We start from the raw sequence: 22,953 nt of genomic DNA on the forward strand, positions 1-22,953 counted from the left end.
ATTCCATAGACATCTATTAATTACCTACTGTGTACTGTGTACACCACGAGGTGATGGAAATATAGACCAAACTGCCAACAGTCCCTGTTCCCAAAGAACGTGCATTCATCTGAATCTGTATTCTATATTTGAAGGCAGAAATCAATCTTGACTTTTCTCAAGGCTAAAACATTCCCCGATCTGCTGATCTTCATATCATCTAGTTTTGAACCCCCTTTGCCATTCTGGTTGCTCTCCTCCAGCAGAAGGTCAGATGCCCAGTGCTTGGGGATCAGGAGGAATGGGCTGGGGAGGCCACAGCTGGCCTAGGTTATTATTGGAAAAGAACGTTTTTCCTGCCAGGCCTTTCCTCTGAGCTCACTCAGCATAGCCTTCCAACCATGATAACACTTCCTTCCTCTAGCTTCCTCCAGGGTCCAGCTGACTAGTCAATTCACAAAGAATTGAGCTTCCTTAATGCATGTCCTTGTCACAATAACAAAAATCCCTTACACAAAATTATAACCATCCACCCAACCCTGAAGTCATTCACTTGTACATTTATTCATTCATTCAACAAACATTAGGTGTCCCACCATATACTGAATGCTAGTAGTAAACAATGAACTAAGATGTACTAAGATGAATAAAATATTATCTCTACCCTCAAAGAGTTTATAATCTAATGAAGGAGAAAAGACATGGACACAAATGACTAAAACACAAGATGAAATCTAATTAAGTACAGAAATACAAAATATTGTTGGTATCTAAGAAGACAGCCAGATCAGAAAAACCTCACTAGAGGAAGTGGGCAGAATTTCAGCAGGCAGTAATTTGAGGAAGGGGCAAAGCATTCTCGACCTAGGGAACGATATGAACTATAGGCATGAGGTTGGAAAGTTCAAGGTGTGTACAGGTGATGATGAGTAAGAATCATTTGAATAACAGGAGATCTGACTGAAAAGATAAATTAGAACCAAAGTGTAGAAGGCCTTGAATGCCATGTTAAAGAGTTGGACTTTATCCCATAGAAAATTGGAGTTTATGAGTAGAGTATGTGTAGGGAAGATGAATCACAATGGTCTAGGCAGTTTGGATTGGAAAGAGTTTGATATGAGTTACATGGCTGTTGGCCAGATGAGAGATGAAGGCTTTGATAACTTACATTTATATAATCCTTGAAGACTAACAGCACTCTTCTAGCACAATCCGGAGATATTGCACTACAAATATTAGGAAGAAATTGAGACACATCCAGGATCAGACAGCTAATAAGTGCCAGAGTCAGGATTTGAACCTGAAGACTCCACGACCAGAACTTTTGCCCCAGAGTCTGGTTGTGGGAGTGGAAAGTAATAGAAAGAAGACAGAGACAGCATAGAGCCAATTCAGTCAACATTCATTGAGGTCCTAATATGCCCAAGGCAAAAATACAATGTGGTAGAGTGGAAAGAGAGCTGGCACTGGAGTTAGATGGATCTAAACCCAAGTTCTACCTTTTCTCTAACAATCTATGATGAGGGCAAGTCATTCAACCCCTCAATGCTTCTAGGCCAAAGATGTCAACAAGCTGCCTACAAACACTCCTGAGTAAAGCTGGACCCAGATTAAAATGTAACCTCGGGGCAGTTAGATAGCTAAATGGATAGAGTGCTGGGCCTGCAGACAGGAGGACTTTGGTCTCAGACACTTCCAAGCTGTATAATCCTAAACAAGGCACTTAATCCAAATTGCCTAACCCTTAGACTCTTCTGCCTTAGAATCAATATTGATTCTAAAACAAAAGGTAAGGGTTTAAAAAATGTAATTGTGAAACATCTAACAAAACAAATTAAAATGCCATAAAATAGAATGTATAATGTGGTTTTCTAAGTCAATATGCCCCTTGCAGGAACCCTACTGTACTGTTTAGGCCCAAGTGCCCTAGTCTTTTTGAGTTTGATGCCTTGGCTCTCTAAGATTAGAAAATGAAGAGAAATCTACTGAGATAAGGAAAATCCTCACCTGCAGCTCCCTAAACCAAAATCACAAAATGTTTTTTTTTTTTAATGTGCTAGTTAATAATACATGTATAACTCAGAACTGCTAACCATCTCCAAGAGGAGGGAGGGAAGGGAAGGAAGAAGACAATTTGAATCTTATAATTTTGGAAATATATGTTGAAAATTGTTATTATATGTAATTGGGAAAATAAAATATCTTTGAATAAAATAAATGAATAAATGTGCCAGTCACTAAGAATACTGAGGCAAAAAGGCCAAACAAACCAGGTTTTATCCTGAAGGAAATTACATACTAATGGAATGAGCCAAATTGCTTAAAACACACACCACTCACTGGACAAAACATAAAATGCCTCTAAGGAATGTTTTTCCCCTATAAAAAATCTCCTCCCTAGGCTAAAACATCCCAATTCCTTCAACAGATTAGCTGATCTTCATATTGTGGTTTTGAGTCCCTTCATCATCCTGGTTGCTCTACTCTGGCAAAGGGTCAGGTGCCCAGTGCTTAGTGATCAGCTCCTTCCTTTGTACATCATCTTATGGGGTAGCTCTATATTTCTCAAAGCACTGATCATATTTAATATTTAGCTTTATACATATTGGTTTACTCAGTAAGTGCAATATTTGCTGATTGAGAGATGAGGAAGAGCACAGTGACAGCAGTTAACACATTTCTTGAACATATCACTTGTAAACAACTCCTTTAGACTTCAGAAAAAAGTCAATTGAGTAACCTTAGAAGCCCGGAGATGACATCTAGATACCCATGTAAATATCCCAAGGCACCAGTGGCAACAGAATCATACTGCAGAAGAGATGACGTCAAACATTCCACCTTCAGGTGTCTGTGGAACACGAAGGATAATGGGAGATGAGCCATTTATATATATTTCCCCAGGGATGGTTCGGGAATTGAACTGAATCATACGTTATTAAAACTGAAAGAAGACTTCATAGATAGACTTCCTAGTGTACACCCCCTCGTTTTATAGGAAAAGGAAACAGAAAGGAATCTGATGACTTGCCCTCGGTCACAGAGGTAGTAAGTGGTTGAACAAGGGAAAACCAACTTGTGCTTAGTGCTTAGGTACAGACTGGCTTAGGGACCTTCTGTATTTTTCTCCAACTCTGAAAGGAGCTGACTCGACAATTCAGACTTTATTCACATGTAAGTAAGGAATGTGTGAGGTGGATGAACAGTCAGAAATCGGCTATAATCATACTTCATGCCATGTATTATAATCATTGTTATAGAATACAGACCTGCAGAATTAGAAACCACCTATATCGAATCCATCCAGCAAGTGGTCATCTAGTCAGCCCTTTAGAATTTGACAGCTCTAATGATGGTTGAGAAACTTTCTATTAGTTTGAACTTCAACTTTCACCCATTGCCTCTAGTTTTTATCCCTTGGGCTCAAGACAATCAACCAAACAGTAAACATTTATTAAGTGCCTATTATGTGCCATGCAACAAAGTGGAGCAGGGGATAGAGCACTGGTCCTTCGAGGTAGGAGGACCTGAGGTCAAATCTGGCCTCAGACAAGTACTTACTAGCTGTGTGACCCTGGGCAAGTCACTTAACCTCTGTTTGCTTTAATCCACTGGAGAAGGAAATGGCAAACCTCTCCAGTATCTTTGCCAAGAAAATCCCAGATGGAGCCACAAAGAGTTAAACACAGCTGAACAACAATACATGCCATGCATGCATGGAGCTAAGCACTGAGAATACAAAAAGAAGCTAAAACCAGTCCCTGACCTCAAGGAGCTAACAATCTAATGGAGGAGAGAACATGCAAACAAATATAAGCAAAGAAAGCTCTGTAAAGGTAAATAGAAAACAATTGGAAGAAGGATTAAGGAAGACTTCTTGAAGATGGAAGATTTTAAGTGGGACTTAAAGAAGTCAGGCAGGTCAGTAGTTGAAGCAGAAGAGGGAGAGTGTGTTCCAGGCATAGAGGGCAGTCGAGAGAAAATACTGGGAGACAAGATGAGAGACAGACAAGTCTAATTCTCACTTCAAAGGTTTTTAACAGCTATCTCACACATCCTCACATTCCTACACAAATATTGATAAAAACGGAAAATTCATTAGAATCTAGAGATCCCACTACGAAATCAGCTGTACATACCACACACTAGCCAGGCACACAATGGTCATCAGGAATGCAGAATCTTTAGCAACAAAGGAGCGTGCTTCACTTTGCTGGGTTGTTACCTTATGTTTCTCTCTTTGTTTCTCTCCTCTCCCTCCTCCTCTCTATTGGGAATAGTTACCTTGATTACCATCATGTATCTCCCCAAGCAGGCTTAGCTCAAGAAAATCCTTAATGCTAGAACTACTGGCTATATTTGGTCAGTCATGTCAACCCCAGCAACATACTCACCAAAGAAAAATTCAAATGGCACCCTGGTATAGTGGGGATGAAACCTGGGCTTGGCTCTAGGGGGAACATGGGGAATAATTCTGCCTTGACCACTTAATAGATCTTAGACCAGTGTAATATATAATAGTAATAATGATAATGATGATGAGGTCAGTAATAACAATGGTAGCTAGCATTTTCAGAACACTTTTAAGGTCTGAAAGGCACTTTACAAATATTACTCCCATTTGATCCTCTCAACGACCCTGAAAGGTAGATTGACAGGATTATTCCAATTTTACAGATGAGTAAACTGAGGCTGGTAGAAGTTAAGTGATTTGCCAAGGGTTACAAATCTAGTAAGTGTCTGAAGCAGGATTTAAAAATCGAGTTTTCCAAGTCCTTTTCTTTCCATTATGTCCTTATTTGAGCTTTGTTTTTTTTAATTCCCTTCCTTGGGCCCCCACCAACTGAGAAGGCAAGCAATATGATACTCCTTATATACATATGAATATATGCAAAGCATATTTCTATATTATCAAGAAAACAAAAGGAGTATCAGTTTCCTAATCTGTAAAATACCTACATTATGGTGTAATAACTTCATTATATTCCATTGTTGCAAGGCTCAAGTAAGATAATGTAAAGTGTTTTGTAAACCTTAAAGTACTATGTAAATATCAAGCCACTGTATTATTTCCAGGAGAATGTATATTCTTTGAAGGCAGGGGCTGTTTTTTGTTCTTTTTTAATATCCTTAGTGCCTTGTACATAGTAAGAACTTAATAAGTGTTTACTAAATTTAATGAAATGGACCTGCAGTGTACCACAGGGATTCAAAGCTTCTACTGATGATGGGCTGCAAGATCTTTACATATCTTTCATAAATCTGTTTATGGATGTTTATGAAAGTAATGTAGGTTAAACTTAAGATGTTAACTAGTTATCAAGGTCAGCACCTCATTAACCCTAAGGTTAAGCAGCCAAAGAGAAAGTTGAAGGCATAAAAACAGGAGAGAAGACCACAGTGACATCTGTTTTTTGTTCTGTGCTGTTATTTAATTCTTGGATTAGTACCAAACTTTTCATGTGGTTGTCTTACCAAATGAACTTTAAGTCCCTTAAAGGCAGGAATTTTTTATGGGATTCTGAATCTCCTACATCTTTAGAAGGAAATGTATTGGCTAACCATCTCTTTGGTTGAAGTCAGAAACTGTAAGCTGTTACTGAGACATTTAGCATCTAATTGAAGGTTATATCTTAGCTTTTATAAAAATCATATTAATAGGGCTAACTAGGATCACAGTAGAAAGAACACCAGGTCTGGAGTCAAGGGATCCTGGGTTAACCTCATATTCTTCCTAGCTGTGTGACCCTGAGCAAGTCACTTAACCCCAATTGCCTAGCCTTTACCACTCTTCTGCCATGGAATCAATAAATGGGAAGGTAAGGGTTTTTTTGTTTTTTTGTTTTTTTATTAAGGATGGACAAATGTTGTCTAGGGAGAATTAACAAGATCTGTAAAAGTAAATGGAGGGGGCATCTGGGTAGCTCAGTGGATTGAGAACCAGGCCTAGAGACGGGAGGTCCTGGGTTCAAATCTGGCCTCAGACACTTCCTAGCTGTGTGACCCTGGGCAAGTCACTTGACCCCCATTGCCTAGCCCTTACCACTCTTCTGCCTTGGAGCCAATACACAGTATTGACTCCAAAACGGAAGGTAAGGGTTAAAAAAAAAAAAAGGAAATGGATATGGGGAGTGAATTAAAGATGAATCAGTGGTTTTGAACCTGGGTAATTGGCAGGAAAGTGGATCCTACAGAAAATCTATCCTGATACCCTGAAACACCTAATGATTCTCTCAATTTCCCTTTTGTTGTCATTGTTCAGACATTTCTTCGTGTTGGGCCCTTAGTGGCACCATTTGAGGTTTTCTTGGCAAAGATACTGGATTGGCCTTCCATTCCCTTCTCCACCACATTTTACAAATGAGGCAATTGAGGGAAACAGGATTAAGTGACTTGCCCAGGGTCACACAGTCGGGAAGTCTCAGAGGCAAGATTTGAACTCAGGGTCTTCCTGATTCCGGCCAAGACACTCTCTCTTCAGCCTAGTATCTACACATTTGGGGGTGCAGCGGTTGACTCAGAAAGACTGAAGTTCAAATACAGCCTCAGATTACTACTTGCCTATATTCGTACATGCGTTCTCCCTCCAAAGAAAGTAATGGCCCCTGGAGGGCAGGGGCCCGATTGTCTTCTAGATCACTGCAGCCCCATCAGGGGGTCGCTGTGCCTGGCACATACTAGTCGCTTAATCAATGTTTTTTTGACTGAAGGAATGAATGAATGGGAATGGGGAGAGGAAGCGCCTTAAAGTTTGAAAAGCACAGGACAAATAGGAGAGATATTGTGATGGTAACGGTGACGACCAGTGTCTGACACTGGACATTACGAAACGGTGACCTAGAAAGGAGAGGTGACCAGGCCCAAGGTCGCACAACTGTTTAGCCAGAACCAAGGGGCCAGAACCGAGGTTTCCTGGTTTGCAGGGCGAGGCAGTTTCCGATCACCAAAGGGATTCCAGAGATCCGAGACCTCAGCTCAGGAGGCGCGGAGGCACCCCCAGCCACTGGCCCCGTGGTTCATCCTGCGGGACTGCTCGGCTCCAGCTCCTACCCACCCAGTACCCAACTTCCCGGGAGGCACGTGCCTAGTCCAGTGACAGGAACAGGACTCGCTTAGCACCTGCACGCTGGATCTCTAGAAGCTCCAGGTAGGTAAGCACGCAGTCATGCATTCCTCTTTTCTTACTATAAATCAGGAAGAGCTACTCACCGTGCGCCCGGCGCGCGCGGCTGCAAGGGAGGAGAAAGTTTGGATTGCAAAGATCTCCCTTGCTCCCAAGCAAGACTAAGACTAAACGGGTGTTACTGTCCCTTTAAGAGCACTCTGCCAGTTCTTTTTGTTTTTTTTTTTGTGGTCTTTTTTTTTTTACATCCGCCCTTAAGTAAGATGGTGCTTCCAAGGGAGGATGTGTGTTGTCTGAGAGCCCTTCACAAACATGGCTACTCCTCCTTTCCTTCCCCTCCCCCTTTCTCATAAGACAGTGGGAGGGGTTGCTCCCCGTCTTTTCCAACTCCGCTACCCCCCTTCCCCCGGCGTGCGCCCTAGGTGACGTCACGTCCGGGGCGGAGGAGCCCGAGTGGTGCAGTGAGGGGACAAACAAAAGGAGCCGCCGGCCGGAGGAGCCGGCGGGGACCGAATCGCGGAAGGGTGCCGGGAGGCTGCCGGGCTCTGTGGGGTAAGTGCTGGAACGGAGAATGGGGTCTGGCGCTGGGGAACGGGACGGGAAGAGCGCTGTCACAGCTACCCCCCAACCTGGGCCGGGGAAGGCTCCCACGTTCGGAGGTGACGGAACCCAGTCCTAGGCGCTTGGGAGAGAAAGGGTGGTGCCAGGCGCATTCCCCTCCTCGGCCTGGCTGGTCCCAGCCTTCCCTTTTGAGGGTGTCACCCAATCTTTTCCCAGCTTAAAGTCTCCTTTTGCTTTGGGGCTATCATCTGGCGTTGTTGGAACCCTTTGCTTTGGGGGCATCACCCAGTTTAAAGGGGCCGTTCACTTTGAGGATAACTCCCAGTTTGAGGAACCTTATACTTTGGGGTATCACCCAGTTTCAGAGGTCCTTTGGCTCGGTAGGAACGTATCAGCTTTGGAGGGTCCCCCTTCCTGGGGACGGGGTGGAGTGGGGCTGCCTTAACTTTTCTTCCCACTTCGTCCACTGCTTGGGCTGTAGGAGTTGGTCTTGGGCTGGCTCCCTCATCTTGAGCATATGACTAATAGAGAATCAGCATTCCAAGGTTTCGGAGCTGTAAAGGATCTGGGAGATCATCTACAATCTCTTCATTTACAGAGGGAAACTGAGGCCCTCAGAAGGGTGGCACTTGATTAGTAGCACCTGGGGAATAAATGGCAGGTCTGTCCAGCATGATGGGTAGGATAAAAATGATTTCTCCACTCCCATCCTAGGCCTAATCCAGTGTGCAGAGCCTTACGTGTTGCCTTAGGGGCCTGGTCTCTTTCTTTGGAAGGGCTTGTGTGCTCTAAATTGGGGAGATTCTCCTAGACCTGGAGAGGAAGAGGCCCTGTTGGAGGGACCCTAGTGGTAGTAATTTACAAATTGTAGTGTCTGAAGTGGAAGGAAGCACAGAGATCATCTAATCCCAACCCTAACTGAAGCATGAATATTGGTCCACTCCATGCTTGGCAAACAAGGCTTCCATTAAAGACCACCTGTGATGTAGAACTTCTCTGAAGCATCCTGTTCCACTTTTGGACAGCACTTCTTTTAGGAAGTTTTCCTTAGATTGAGATTACAGAACTCCCTGTAATTAACTATTGTGCCTACTTTTGCTCCACGAGGTCAAGTATATATATATATATACATATATATATCTACTTATCTCCCCCTTTCACATGAGAGACACTGGAAGACAGAGATCATGTTCCCTCAGGTCTTCTCTTCTGGAGGTTGAGTTTATTGTTGCTGTTTTTTAAAACTTCCCTACCACTGCTTCTTTTTTCTTTCCCTTAGGCTTTTGGAAGACAAGGTTTGAATAAGGATCTTTATCCTTTTGGCAAGGGCAGGATTTGTTAAGTCATTGGGTAGTTTGATACTCATTGCAGAATTATTTGGTAATCACCTAGTGCCCAACTGATGCTATCCTATTTGAGAGGGACAGAAATTGTCTATAGATTCAGAACTGGGAGATCTTGACTTCTAGTGGTTTTAGGACAAGGATTTGGGGTGATTCTATTTGGGAAAGTCCTTGACAAGTCTTTCTCTGTGCCCTGCTCTCATGGAAGCCTTTGCATTAGGGGTTGACAGGAGGACTGGTGAAAGGGGAAAGGGAAACATGGATTAAATTGACATTAGAGCATGGGTTTGTTTATTTGTTGCTTTTTTTTAAACCCTTGCCTTCTGTCTTAGAATCAATTCTGTGTATTGGTTCCAAGGCAGAAGAGTGGTAAGGGCTAGGCAACAGGGGTTAAATGACTTGCTCAGGGTCACCCAGCTAGAAAGTATCAGAGGCCAGATTTGAACCTTGGATATCCTATCTCTAGCCCTGGCTCTCAATCCACTGAAAGCTACCCAGCTGTTCCCTTAGAGCATGGTTTTAAAAAATGTCCTTTTTCTTTTTCCTTTACCTTCAGCATCTCTTTTATCTGTGAAGCATCTATACTGCTTGCCAGTAAATGGCATCCCAGCCTTGTAGGTTCATAGGACTTAGAACTGAAATAGACAACTTTTGATATAATTTTGTTGAGTTCATTTATTTTGCAAGTGAACAAACTGAGAGCTAGAGTGGAGAAACAATTTACTGGAGGTTCCATAATTAGTAAGTTGCAGAATAAGGATGCATCTGATTCTATACATTGTTCTTTCTGCTATACCATATTCCCTGCCTTTTGAAAATTCAGGTAGTCAGCAAAGTATTCTGATCAGAGAATAGTGGGGTCTGATGTCTCCGGTGTTATAGAAAGCTTGATATTTCAGAAACTGTCATAAGGGGGCAGTTTTGCAGAGCCTGGCAATGCAGATGGTAGGGGTCATACTAGCATCATAGACATGAAGGTCAAATTCTTCCCTTAAGCAAAGGTTTTTAGGTGTGGAGGGACAGATGGTTTGTCCCAGTGGAAATGAGATTGAAGTGATGCTCTGTGTGTTTGTGCTCATTACCTTTCTCTGGCCAGTCTTAAGATAGATTGTATGAGGGTGACCTGGTGATTAAGCAAAGTGAGTTTGTTTCAATCTTACTTGGGGGGGGGGGGATAGTCTTGAAAAATTATTTCCCATTTTTCAGACCATCCCTCTGAATAGAAAATAACTCCTCATACCTTATAAGGTTGGATTCACAGGGTTGAATCACCCTGTCTTTCTTAATTATGAGGATATTTTAAGACTGGTCAGAGGAAGGTACAGATAGACCAAGCAAGGTTTTCTGGCTTCCTGGTAAGAATTTGTGAGCAGAGAAAAATTAGGAGAGATGTGTTAACTCTCTTCACATAGGTAAAAGGGTATTATATGGAAGAAGGTTCAAATTTGTTCTTGTTCCCAGAAGGTAAAACTAGTCTTGATGGATAGAAGTTATGGGGAGGCAAGATTTTAGTTTGATGAAACAAAAACTCTATAAAACAGAGCTTTTCAAAAGTAGAAGGAGTTGCCTCAAGCAGTTATTCCCACTCCCCTTCCCTGCTTCTCCCCACCCCCACCCCCATCACTGGACATCTTCAAGTGGAGATTGGAGGAAAATTATGTCAGGGATGATTTGCTAGTGGAGGGGAAAGGGATCTCTGCTTAGGTACAGGTTGGATTAGATGATCCTCTGAGGTCCCTACCAACTCCCAGATTCTGTGATTGGTTTGCCAAACATTTAATAAATATTACTGGGTACCAAAAGCAGCACAATTAGGTTAATAAACATCAATAAATGTTTATTGAATAACTACTGTGTGTAACAGGAAGCAAGGTGGCACAGTGGATAGAATGCCAGACCTTTACTAACTGTGTGACCCTGGACAGTTTACTTAATCTTGTTTGCCTTAATTTTCTCATCTGTAAAATGAGTAGAAGAAGGAAATGAATAAACACTCCAATACCTTTGCCAAAAAAAAAAAACCCAAAAAGGAGCCATGAAGGATTGGACATGACCAAAAACAACAGAACAACAACTATGTTCAAGGAGGCACAGGGGATAGATACAGTGATGAAAACTAAATAAGACCTACCTTCTAAGCCACTTTCATGTACATATATAAATGTAAGATAATTTGAGGGGAAGAGAGTCTCACAACTGGGAGTTAATATGTTTTAGGTCTGTTGATTTCTCTTGTATTTCAGATGGAACCTTTCCCTAAACCATCTCCTCCCTAACATCTAATCCCAATTTAGTATAATTCCCACTATTGACATTTGTCTTCATTGCTATGGAATTCTTGGGAAGTTTTGGCAATAATAACTCCTAGAATAAATTCTTTTTTCTTCAGAGTAACTACAGAGTAAGGATCTTAGATTCCTTTGGGACATCAATATTAGCAAAGATCAGACCCATTTTATAGTTAAAAAGGGGACACTGAGGGTACAGGTTGACTCAGGCTAAAATGTCACAGTGAGTTGAGAGCAGATAGAGTCCTAATCCTCTGGCTTATCTCTGGTTTGGACTACTGGTTCCTGCTTCTCCCTTTATTGATGCTAGGTTCTTATTTCTTTCCAGGGGGGCTGCTTCCATGGCGCTTGGGGAATGTGGCGCTTCAGCACCAAATCAGAATCCAGTCAATACAGATGCTGTCCAACTCCAGCACAGAGGACTGAAGTATAGATAGCAAAACCAGCTCCAAGGTAAGGGCCATGGCCTCCTTTCTTATGTCCCCCTTAACTTTAAAGCCCATGGGGCAGGAACCAGTTAAATTATGTTGGGCCTCTAAGCATGAATGGGAAGGAAACAAAATGTCTTGTTCCATACTTGAGTGTGACTTCAGGAAAAGATCAGCAATCTCTGTATTCCTCTGGTATCTATCACTGTATTACTCTGGAGTTTTGGTGGAAATTAGAAGTAAAGGAGAGCAATTCTTCTCTTTGTTTTCATGTCTATCTGCTTATTGTTGTGCTACTTAAATACAAAAATTAAGTGTATCGATGTATCTTTTACATAGACCCAATGGTACAGAATGGGTCTTTGAGAGCTCATTTTTGAAGGCTTTTTCTAAGTCTCTCGCTGGAATCCTGTCTTTTTTTTTTTCCTGCCCGAAATCTCTGTCAGCAGGATTTGAAATAACGAAAAGGAAACTGTCTAATTCTAACATGACTTCTATGGCTTTCTTGCTTACTAGGAACAAAATCACCCAACCTTAGTCTTGCCCTGCAGGAGTTTCCTGTCTGTTTTCTAGGCACTCTTCTACCTCCAGGGAAGCAGAGGCTGGGACCATAATTTGTGCCATCTCTCTCAGCAGGGAGGCTAGGCAGGAAGCAGAGTGTCTTGCTTTTCTTGGGTAAGAATTCCTCCTAATGGCCAGAGACATCCTGGCTGGAATAGTATGGGCTCCAGCTTGTACTGCTTTCCTTGAGAAGCAAATACTAGTGACCAGAGAAAAAGAAATGCTGTGTGTAGCTTGACTGTTATTTCCTCTGAGAACAGAACAGTCCCTGATAGTAATATTTTTATCCCATGGAGACAGCTTTTATCTTGGAGCACATTTTGGTTATGGTCACTCTTTGTCCTCCTAATAGAGATTTTTTAAAAGTTTAAAGTAATTATAATTTTGAAATAGGAGACTGGTTTGGGAATCATTTCTTGGTGATAATGGGAAATCCTGGGGTGGTTTCATCCCCTAACCAAAGGATATAGCAATGTAGCCTTACTGATATTTAAAAATCATATCAATACATTGCCTTAATTGGAGGGGAGTTAGTGTGTTCTGCTAAGGAAAAATTTCTATTATGTATGAAGGGAGGACTATATGGTAGATTGGAAGAATGTAGAAAAGTCACAAAAATCTTTTGCTTGTATGTTATTTTTAGGATTTCTTTTCTAGCCCAAGGCTGTTTTCAGAGATTTACTTTAGCCCTCCTATGGTGTTCATGCTTCCTTTTCTTTGATGCTTATTCTTTTCTTTTAAAAGTGTAACACATCAAAGATCCTTCAGGAAATCCAGTTCTCATCTCTTTTATCAACCCTTAATTCCTTCTCTACCTGAATCCATACTGAATCCACCCTTACCCTTCCTTGGCATCTGACATAATGGAGTTATCTGAACTGTTTTTTTTTTTTCTGGTAACATGGAGGAGTGTCTAGACTCTAAATGCCAATAGATGATAATTCTTCAGAAAATTAGGAGAATCAGATCTAGTCCAACCCCCTTAATAGATAAGGGAACTGAAGACCCAAGAGATAGGGTGATTTGTGTGAGATCACTCAGAGCACTTGGGCCCTCTCATACTATTGAAGTTGCTGAATTGTCCTAGCATGGAGGGGGGATGATGTTGCTGGTTTCTTAGTGTTGTCACTGAGGGACTGAGCTCTTTGGAGGGGGTGGGAGAGGCTTCAAGAAGAATTGAGTCCTTCTTCTAATTAGATAAGTTGTTCTTTTTGGATTTCTTTGCTAATGTTCCTTACTCTATCAGATGAGTGTTTGTGTTTAAAGGTCTCTAGAGGACTTGAAACCTTAAGACTAAATGTATTGATGCAAATTTAGCTTCACACCCAGAGTGGCATTCAAAGGGAGTAAAAGTGGTTGTAAAATTCTATTGCTTTTACAAACCACCTGGATGCCCCCAGAATCTTAACTGCCAATCCTTTAAGGATTGATGGATGACAGATGGCTTGCTCATCAGCTGGTGTGAAAGGCTGGCTTTGATCTTTCTCTCTTTGCATCATTCTACCAAGTCTCTTTGTAATAGGAACCTGCCTTTACTTACTGTTAACATCAGAAAGTTGCTGCCAGTGTCAGGTGAAGGGTAGTCAATCTTGTCTTTGAAAACTAGGACTAGAGCAAGGAGAGATTGTAGATTTCTGGGACCAAAAGGCGCATTGTGTCTGTCTTCAGAGTCTCTCCCTTTATATCTAGTATAAGATTGTTCTGAACTGATAGGAGAGTAGTTTTGTCCTTTTCCCCAAGATTATAGAGAGAGGAGAAGAGGCTACACCATTCCTGGAAAAGTAATTCAGGTATTTCATTACCCTATTAGGAAGCTTTAGTTGACTCCGAGGTGAAACATGTGCTTAGAGCTGCTCGTTGAAACTGTCTTCTTCCCATAGCAAACTTCTTTCTCCCTGCTTGTCAAGGCAGGCTGTCTGGTGACTCAGTGTGTGTGGTACACTCCCAGAGTTTGGTTAAACAGCATCAGTGATCCTACCTGTAGTAGTCTCTCACTGAAACCTATGTTCATTTGGACTCTGGAAAAGGGGACCATTTCTTGTCTCTGCTTGGCTTAGGGGAAGAACTTTCTAAAACATAAAGCTGAAGGACCTGGAAATCCACAAGTGGACTCAAGAACTATCTCTTGCTGATTTTCCTTCCTTCCTTCCTTCCTTCCTTCCTTCCTTCCTTCCTTCCTTCCTTCCTTCCTTCCTTCCTTCCTTCCTTCCTTCCTTCCTTCCTTCCTTCCTTCCTTTCCTTCCTTTCCTTCCTTTCCTTCCTTTCCTTCCTTCCTTCCTTCCTTCCTTCCTTCCTTCCTTCCTTCCTTCCTTCCTTCCTTCCTTCCTTCCTTCCTTCCTTCCTTCCTTCCTTCCTTCCTTCCTTCCTTCCTTCCTTCCTTCCTTCCTTCCTTCCTTCCTTCCTTCCTTCCACTTTGAGTCTGATATCTACCCTTGTCCTGCAGTGATGGTCTGGCAGCTTGGAGGGAAAAAAAAGGGTGGTGGTGTGTTTGAAATACAAGGTAGCTTTGGATAAAGAGATTGATAAAAAGAAGAGATTGGTGCCTTTTATTCAACATTCCCATCATGTAACTACCTGTGCTTCCTTCATTTGTAAAAAAAGAAAACCTGTGTCAAGAGACTTGAATCATTTGAGAGCTAAAACTTGTCATGAGGTTGTAATCAGCTTAGTCTAGGAAAAAGGTCTCACTTCTGTAATGGGCAGAGGGTGTGCCTCTTCCTGGGGGTGCAAAGGAAGTGGGGAAAGGATCAAGTCAGGAAGCTCTAGTTCCATCCCAGCAGACTGACTCACCCCACAGTTGGGTGGGGGTGGCCTGGGGCTATCTATGAACTATTTGCTTGGAATTGCTCTTAATGATGGCTAGTAGGCTCTTTTGGGGGGACACAACCATTCCTCCCTCTTTCAGCTCCCTTCAGCTAGAAGGAAATGAAAGCAGTGCCCCCATAAGCATGTGCTTTTTGTCGTGTGTGTGTGTGGGTATGTTTGTGTGTACACACACACTGCACACATACTTCTGTGTAAACTGTTCCCTGTTCATCACTGACTTCATTCTGGGTCAAGGACCCTTTGACCTAATACCCTTTTTCCATCTTATCCTAAAAACCAGCTTCTTAGAAATGGTTCTTTCCTGGGAAAGTGTTACAGAAAGACAGCTGGAAATTAATTGTTCCAGCCTTCCTTTTTACTCTGAGCTAGAAAGGATTGGGGGATGGGAGCTCCTCAGGCTCTGTTCCTCTTTATCCAGTTTGGGAATCTTTCTTGATCAAACTCTTTCTTTCTGCTTAAAGAGAAGGGATTCTGTGTGCTGTTTACCCAGGTCTTCAAGTCACAAAAACTCTGCTCAGGTGGCTTAGGAACCTGTTGCTTGGGGGGAATGAGGGGAGCATTTGGGTGGTCTTTTTATTAGGAGCAGAATCCTATTCCTTTAACCCCCAGTTTAGTCTTCCTGACTCTCCTGAATAGAAATCCCAGTAAGGTGGATGGAAACGAATAGTATTGGACTAATATTCTTGACATTTGAGTGTGGCTTGAGTTCTGCAAAGCAGAAAGTGTCACAAGGTACCTGGGGCTTTGCCTCAGAGAGCTGAAATGGAGAAGGGGATTTCTCCTCAGGTGCTCCTCTTCAGCGGGTGATTCTCCCATAACCCTGTGAGATAGGACACCCATTCCCAAGCATCTGCTCTCCATTCTTCCTCACTCCTGGAGTTTTCCTGCCTGTCACACTATTCCAGTGTGACTTTCCAAGTGGTTAGAGGCCCTGAAAATTAATATTTTTTAAAAGGATGAGGTCATAGACCTCCCTAGCATGAACAGGCAGTTTATGTACTCTTTTACTGGCACCTCCCCCCAAATAACACTATTTCCCCTGTTTCATTCTTGTGGGGATTTTTTTGCACAGTTCTTGTGGGAATAGATGTAGCAAGTAGACCTGGGAGACCGAGGCCTTGCTAAAGTGGCCTGGAGATTGAACGTTTGAGAACTACTGTAGCCAATGACACAAATTGATAGGAATTCATTTATAGTCCTCTAGGGATAGAGAGGTACCTTACCTCAGCAGCTGGTTGTCTCTTATCAACTTTATATATCTGAAAAGTTCTTGGTTGCAGCTGTCTAATCCCACCTGCTACTATTTGAAAACACTACTTAGAGATTTCTTTGCTCTGCCCCATGGCATTCTGCCTCTTTCTCTACCGTCTATTGAGAGCTGCTGCCTTCTGCCTCCTACATTCCCAGTGAGAGCCATGGTTTCATTAGAAACTCTAGCATACTGGGAGACGTGGAGTCAGCATTACTTTTTGTTGTATTTTTTTATTATGAACTTAATGGAAATCAAGTAGCATAATTTAAAAAACCCTTGTCTTAGTTTAGAATACCTTCCCTTCCCTTCCCTAGAATAAACACTATATTGGTTCCAAGGCAGAAGAGAAACAAGGGCTAGGCAATGGGGGTTAAGTGACTTGTCCAGCGAGGGAGGTGCCTGAGTTCAAATTTGAACCCAGGACCTCCTATCTCTAGGCCTGGTTCTCAATCCACTGAGTCACCCAGCTGCCTCCAGCATTACTTTAAAAAAGAGATTGCCTATTCCTAGTCTACCTAAACACTCTTTCCAGACTTGATATTCTTTAGAAACCATTCCTCATTCTCCCCTTCCATCTATTCCCCTTTCCTTCCCCTATCTCCCTTCTCATCTTCAAATGGATTATATTATCTGTCACCCATAGGTGTCAGATGCTATGCTGGACACCATACTGGGCAAATTAAATGCCCACAGCACAGTGTGGGGCCCATACGAGGTGAACCATTAAGGGTGCATTTAATGCTTGTTGAGTGGTTGGTGATTACCTTTCCTAACTTAAAGGAGCTTTACAATCTAAACCTGATGGATCTAGTGCTGAGGGAATTAGAAATAATAGAAGAGCCAAGTTTGAGGATCAGTACGCTCCAGGTTCTGATCTTTTTTAACCTTCTATTTTCTTTCTAAATCATTATCTTTTGGAGCATAGAGTAAGTGAGGTTTGTTTTTTTTTTTCAGAAGGGAACTAAATTTGTTAAAAATTAAATTATTATTGATATCTCCTTTTTACATCACTTATATTTTCAAAGAGACCCTTCCCTCTTTTCTCCTGTGAACTTAAGTCCTAAGAGCTAAGAGATTTCCTCAGTAGATAAATAGTCAAAGGATCTGAACAGTTGAAGAAAAGTGAAATGATCAGTAACCATATGGAAAAGAATAGGGCATATCATTAAAGAGAATATAATAACTTACTTAAAAACAACTATGAGGTTTCACCCCATGTCCATCAAGCAGACAAAGATGATAATGCCATCTTGATCTTTGGACTAAGAAGGGCCAAAGATAGGTTTCCTGAACACTGAAATATTAATAACATTTAGTTGAGGCAGCTAGCTGACACAGACTTGGAATTGGGAGGATATGAGTTCAAATGTGACTTCAGATACTTCCTAGTTGTGTGACCTTAGGCAAGTTACTTAACCCCTTTTGCCTAGTCCTTACCTTTCTGTCTTAAAGTTGTTACTGAGTTGTTTGTTTAAAAGCACTTTTGAGAGTAACAGAAAACTGGAAATAAATGGGGACCTGTAGAATGGGTGATGACTTGATTGCTAAACAAATTGTAGTTTATTAATGTCATATATTAGACAATAGGAAATGACATATATGAGGAATTCAGGGAAACATGGAAAACATATACTAGTTGATACAGAATGGAGAAAGGAGAATAGTATATGTGACAATTCCCGTAATATAAGTGAAAAGAACACTTGAAGGCAGTCAAACTATTATTGACTTCAGTCAATAATCTTGACCTCTAGAAAAGAGGTGTAAAGTTGGGTGAGGTGCAGCATTATGGCCATGCTGTCATACAAGGTCACTTTGTGACTCTGTTCTACTTAACTGATTTTCTTTGTTATAAGGGAGAGTTCCTTAGAGGTAGTAAGAGTTTAGTGGACAGAGGACTGACTTTTGTAGCTTCTAAGTGCTGGGTTTTAGTACTGACAGAGACTGGGAGGTTGACCCTGGGAAAGTCATTTAACTTCACAATGGCCCAGGAAACTCCAAGATGTAAGTTGTAGAGTAATTGCACATCTACATCAGTATAGGGAAGGCCTTACCTGGAGTTTTCAATAAAATCATAGACCCAGACCAGAGAGGGCTCAATGTTTAGAGGAGTATATTAGGAAATGACCATGATAAAACAACAAAGGGCCTGAAAACGTTTGTTTTTTGTTGTTGTTGTTTTTTTAAATCTAAGGTGGGCACTGGTATGTGGCTCAGTGGATAGAGAGCCAAGCCTGGAGACAGAAAGTCCTGGGTTCAAATGTGCTCTAGACACTCCCTAGCTGTGCGACCCTGGGCAAGTCACTTAACCCCAGTTGCCTAGCTTTTACCACTCTTCTGCTGTGGAACTGATACTAAGTATTGCTTCTAAGATGGAAGGTAAGGATTGAAAAAAAAAAGAGAGAGAATGGCACCTACTTGGTTTTTACTTAATGGTGGGTTTCAGGACCTATAGCTTGATGGGCTGTATGGAGGGACACTGGGGAGCATTGAAAACAATCAGGACAGGCAGGGAAGCTTAAAGATGAACTTCCTTTGTGTTCAGGGCTCTTAGGATTTAGCAGGGTTTTCTCCCATCACCAAGTCTTCTCAGCCATAGAGGTGGAAACCTTGGCTAAGTGGTCATGAAGTAGATTTATCTAGAGGGGAGCTGACCCTCCTTTTACACACACACACACACACACACACCCACACACACACACACACCACGCACGCACGCACGCACGCACGCACGCACGCACGCATGCATGCACACACACATAAAACCTTTGAGTGGATGGAGAAGAATAAGGAATTTGGAATGTTGTCCTTTTCTTTGAGATCGAAAAATTACCGGGCTACCCTTCAGGTCTTTTAGGGAGTGGCTGCTGGCAGAGCTTTCTGCAGAGTGTCATCTTTTGACATTACTCCCAGACAGATAGGACAGGGTTGTGTAGTTAAGGAAAGTTCAGAGTTCAGTGCAGTTCTGCTTTCTGAAGTAACTGGTTAACTGTTATGTCCCCTGTCCTTTTGTGATTCAGTTTTTTCACCTCCCTGCCTAGATATTTCCTAAGGAGCATACCTTTTCAGTAAGTTGTGGAAGAGCTGGCCAAGATATAAATGAATTCCTTGGCTGGCCTAATGGGAGTTGGGAAGGAAGGAGGTGTCTGGACTTGGGTAGTCAAGTTAACTATCTCTCTGCAATATCCTCCTCTGCTGGTGGACAAATAGATCCCAATCAGTGCCTTTAGGACCCTCTTTGCTAGAACATCACAGCATCCAGCTACAGTCTCTCCTCCAGCCAGCAAACATCATCATCATAATAGCATGCATCATTTTGGAGCCCCACTAACCATGTTTTGTGTTCCCATCTTTTCCCCAACCCTTTCTACATTTCTGTAGTGCTTTACAGTTTACAAAGTGTGTTATTTCAGTTCATTTCCATAATTACCTGAGGAAATAGATAATTTAAATGTTAATCCTCATTTTACAGATAGGAAAATCAGACTAGAGAGATAACTGATTTCCCTTCAGGAAATATAGAGTGGCCCATGGCAAGTCACTTAACCCCAGTTGCCTAGCCCTTATCACACAAGGATTTTAAAAAACCAATAACAATTTACTAATAAGAGAAATGCATATCAGAACCACCCTAAGATTTCACCTCACACCAGAAAATTGGCAAAGATGACAAAAATGTAAACAGAGACCTCAGGAGACAAGAGCTCTATTTTTCAGATGAGGAAACTAAAGCTTAGACAGGAAATGACTTGAAGTTCTTGGGGACCAAGACTAGTGGCAGGGTTTCTGTTGTTAAACTGGGAATGGAGACCTTATGTTACCAATCTTTTCCAAAATCTGTTGGGATTTCAGCCACTGGACTTGAATGTCTGTCTGAACATAGACTTAAAAAAACAAAAAACAAACCCTGGGATCCAGTGAAATCTATTTTTCCACATCCTCTCAGAGTTTCCCAGGAGAATGAGTTTGTCAACAAGCAAGACCAATGGTTCAACTCATAGCCTAATACTTGTGTAGGTGGATGTTTATGCTATTTCTTGGACAAGCCTGTAGGGTAGGTAGAAAACTATTCACATGGCCTCTTCCTGGGTCAGTCCTATAGACTGCTTAGAGAGAAAGTGAAGAGTGGTGGTCCCTTGAACAGGGGAAAAGTTATGTTTTAACCTAGCATCTCTACCAGGTAACCCTTCAAAAGAGGTTTAAAACCAGCAAAAACTAGTAACCGAGAGACTACCACTAAAAATCTCTTTGGGATACAGACCGAGTAGTGGTATTACTGGATCAAAAGGCATGTATTCTTTTAAAGCCCTTTGGACATAATTCCAAATTGCCTTCCAGAATGATCCAATTCATAATTCCACTAGCAATGCATTAGTGTCCCAGTTTTGCCACATCCTCTCCAACATTTATTATTTTCCTTTACTGTCATATTGGCTACTCTGCTAGGTCATACTTTTCTTCATGTATTTATCATACTTATTGTTTCTTATAGCATGTAATATTGTATAATATAGACCACATTTTGTTTAGCCATCCACAATTGATAGGCTTCTATTTTGCTTGCTTCTTTTTTTTTTCAGCCACAAAAAGCATTTCTGTTGTGTACATAGAGATTGTATGATCCTTTTTGTCATTGACCTACCTAGAGTAGGTCTTTAATGCTGTTGTCTAATGTCACCCTACCAGTGGAATCTCTTGGATCAGAGGATATGGACATTTTAGTCACTTTTTTTGCACAATTCAGTTGCTTTCCAAAATGTTACCAGTTTGCAGCTCCACTAATAATATGTCAATAGCCCATATTTCCAAAATTCTTCAACATTAACTGTACACATTTTTGTCGCCTTTGCAGAGTTCCACATTTTTGTCGCCTTTGCAGAGTTCCTGGGTGTGAAATAAAACCTCATGATTGTTTTGAATTACATTTCTCTTTGGATCATTCTTTCACATGGTTGTTAATATTAAGTTTGTGATTCTGGGGTAGCTAGGTAGCTCAGTGGATGGAGCACCACATCTGGAGTCAAGAGGAACTGTGTTGAAATGTGGCTTCAGACATGTGACCCTGGGCAAGCCCCTTAACCCAAATTTCCTAGCTCTTAGCTATTTGCCTAACAGATATTTATTATTTAGATTCTAAGATAGAAGGTAGGGGTTAAAAAAATAGTTTAGGGGGCAGCTGAGTGGTTCAAAGGATTGAGAGCCAGGACTAGAAACTGGCGGTCTTGGGTTCAAATTGTGCTCAGACAATTCCTAGCTGTGTGTCCCTGGGCAAGTAACTTAACCCCTGTTGCCTAGCCTTTACCATTCTTCTGCCATGGAACCAATAGGCAATATTGATTTTAAGACAGAAGATAAGGGTTAAAAAATAGTTAATAGTTCTTTTAAGAACTGATTGGCCACTTAATAGGGAATAATATCTTTCATATGTAGTTTTCCCTACATAATTCTTTGTTGGTATTATATACTACAGCCTATTTTGTATTCAGTAAATGCCATTGCCCTTTAGGTGACCTGCAATTTTTTTTTAACCCATACCTTTCATCTTAGAATCAATACTATGTATGATTCCAAGGCAGAAAAGCTATAAGGGGTATTAAGTAGCTTGCCCAGAGTCACACAGCTCCGAAGTATCTGAGACCATATTTAAACACAGGACCTCTTGTCTCCAGGTCTGGCTCTCTATCCATGGAGCCACCCAGTTGTCCCCAGGTGACCTGCAATTTTGATTCCTATTTTATGATTTGTAGCCATCACAGTGCCTGGCACTTAGAAGGGTCTTAGTAAATGTGCACTGGTCTATTGATTGAGGAATCAATAGAAGAATGTTGTTATTTAAAAGATAGATTTTGTTTTAGAGAGAAGCCTGAATTATTGGAAGCACCATGTTTCCAAAATTAACTCTGGCCTGAGTTTATTATCTTCAAAGTTGGTCTTAGTTTATTGTGCACCTGGTATATTGTCCTTCAAACTTGTACCAATGGACAAATTCAACGGACTGTCCTTTCAGCTTCATAGCATAGTAGCAATAGGCATTATCTATTCATTCATTTGTTTGTTTTTTCTATTTGGATAGATAGGCTGAACTCCTGAGAAGATTGTTGATAACATCTAGAAACTTTCTAGTCTCTTTTGGTGCCAGGTTGATTGGTTCAATTAAAGTTTTGTTGAGAAAATATTGATAAATTACTTCATCCTGTTCCTTTATCCTTTTCCCCATTCTTCTATTTCAGTCGCTTGTTTAAATTAAATTGGAACTATTCTAACTATGTATCATATCTTTTTGTTTATTCATTACCAAAATTATTGATTCTAACGAAATCTTTCAGATCAATTTCCCTTTCTTTATTCTTATACACACGGCCACCATACTAGCTCAGACCTTAATCATCACCTGGACTATTGCAATATCAAATAATTGATCTCTTTTTTCCAATGTATTCTCCATTCATAGCTTCCAAATTGATATTCCTAAAACTTGTGCCTAATCATCTCATTCCTTTTCTTAAATATCAGCTGGGACTCCTTTTGCTTCTAAAATAAAATACAATCTCCCCTGTTCAGAATCTAAAACCATCAAACTGAACTCCAGCCT

General features: G+C 41.4%; 2 protein-coding genes across 14 annotated transcripts in view; one reads left to right on the forward strand and one right to left on the reverse strand.

Annotated features, from left to right (window-relative positions):
• Positions 1–22,953, reverse strand: part of KYAT1 (kynurenine aminotransferase 1) — a 152,681-nt gene that overhangs the window by 63,597 nt on the left and 66,131 nt on the right. For 2 of the 9 annotated variants that reach the window (XM_056822783.1, XM_056822779.1), the window contains exon 1: positions 7,189–7,310. The exons of 6 other annotated variants lie outside the window; for them this stretch is intronic. The gene's annotated coding sequence lies outside the window, so the exon portion shown is untranslated. Of the gene's footprint in view, positions 1–7,188; positions 7,311–22,953 lie in introns of those variants that run through there. One more of the 9 variants, XM_056822770.1, reaches the window with a different exon arrangement.
• Positions 6,776–22,953, forward strand: part of LRRC8A (leucine rich repeat containing 8 VRAC subunit A) — a 41,420-nt gene continuing 25,242 nt past the window's right edge. Inside the window, exons 1-2 of one of the 5 annotated variants that reach the window (XM_007475114.3) lie at positions 6,776–7,130; positions 11,623–11,747. The gene's annotated coding sequence lies outside the window, so the exon portion shown is untranslated. Of the gene's footprint in view, positions 7,131–7,398; positions 7,655–11,622; positions 11,748–22,953 lie in introns of those variants that run through there. The other 4 variants (XM_007475113.3, XM_056822728.1, XM_007475112.3 and 1 more) reach the window with 4 other exon arrangements.

This window comes from Monodelphis domestica, chromosome 1, assembly GCF_027887165.1.
Source record: "Monodelphis domestica isolate mMonDom1 chromosome 1, mMonDom1.pri, whole genome shotgun sequence".
Taxonomy (NCBI): Eukaryota; Metazoa; Chordata; class Mammalia; order Didelphimorphia; family Didelphidae; genus Monodelphis; species Monodelphis domestica.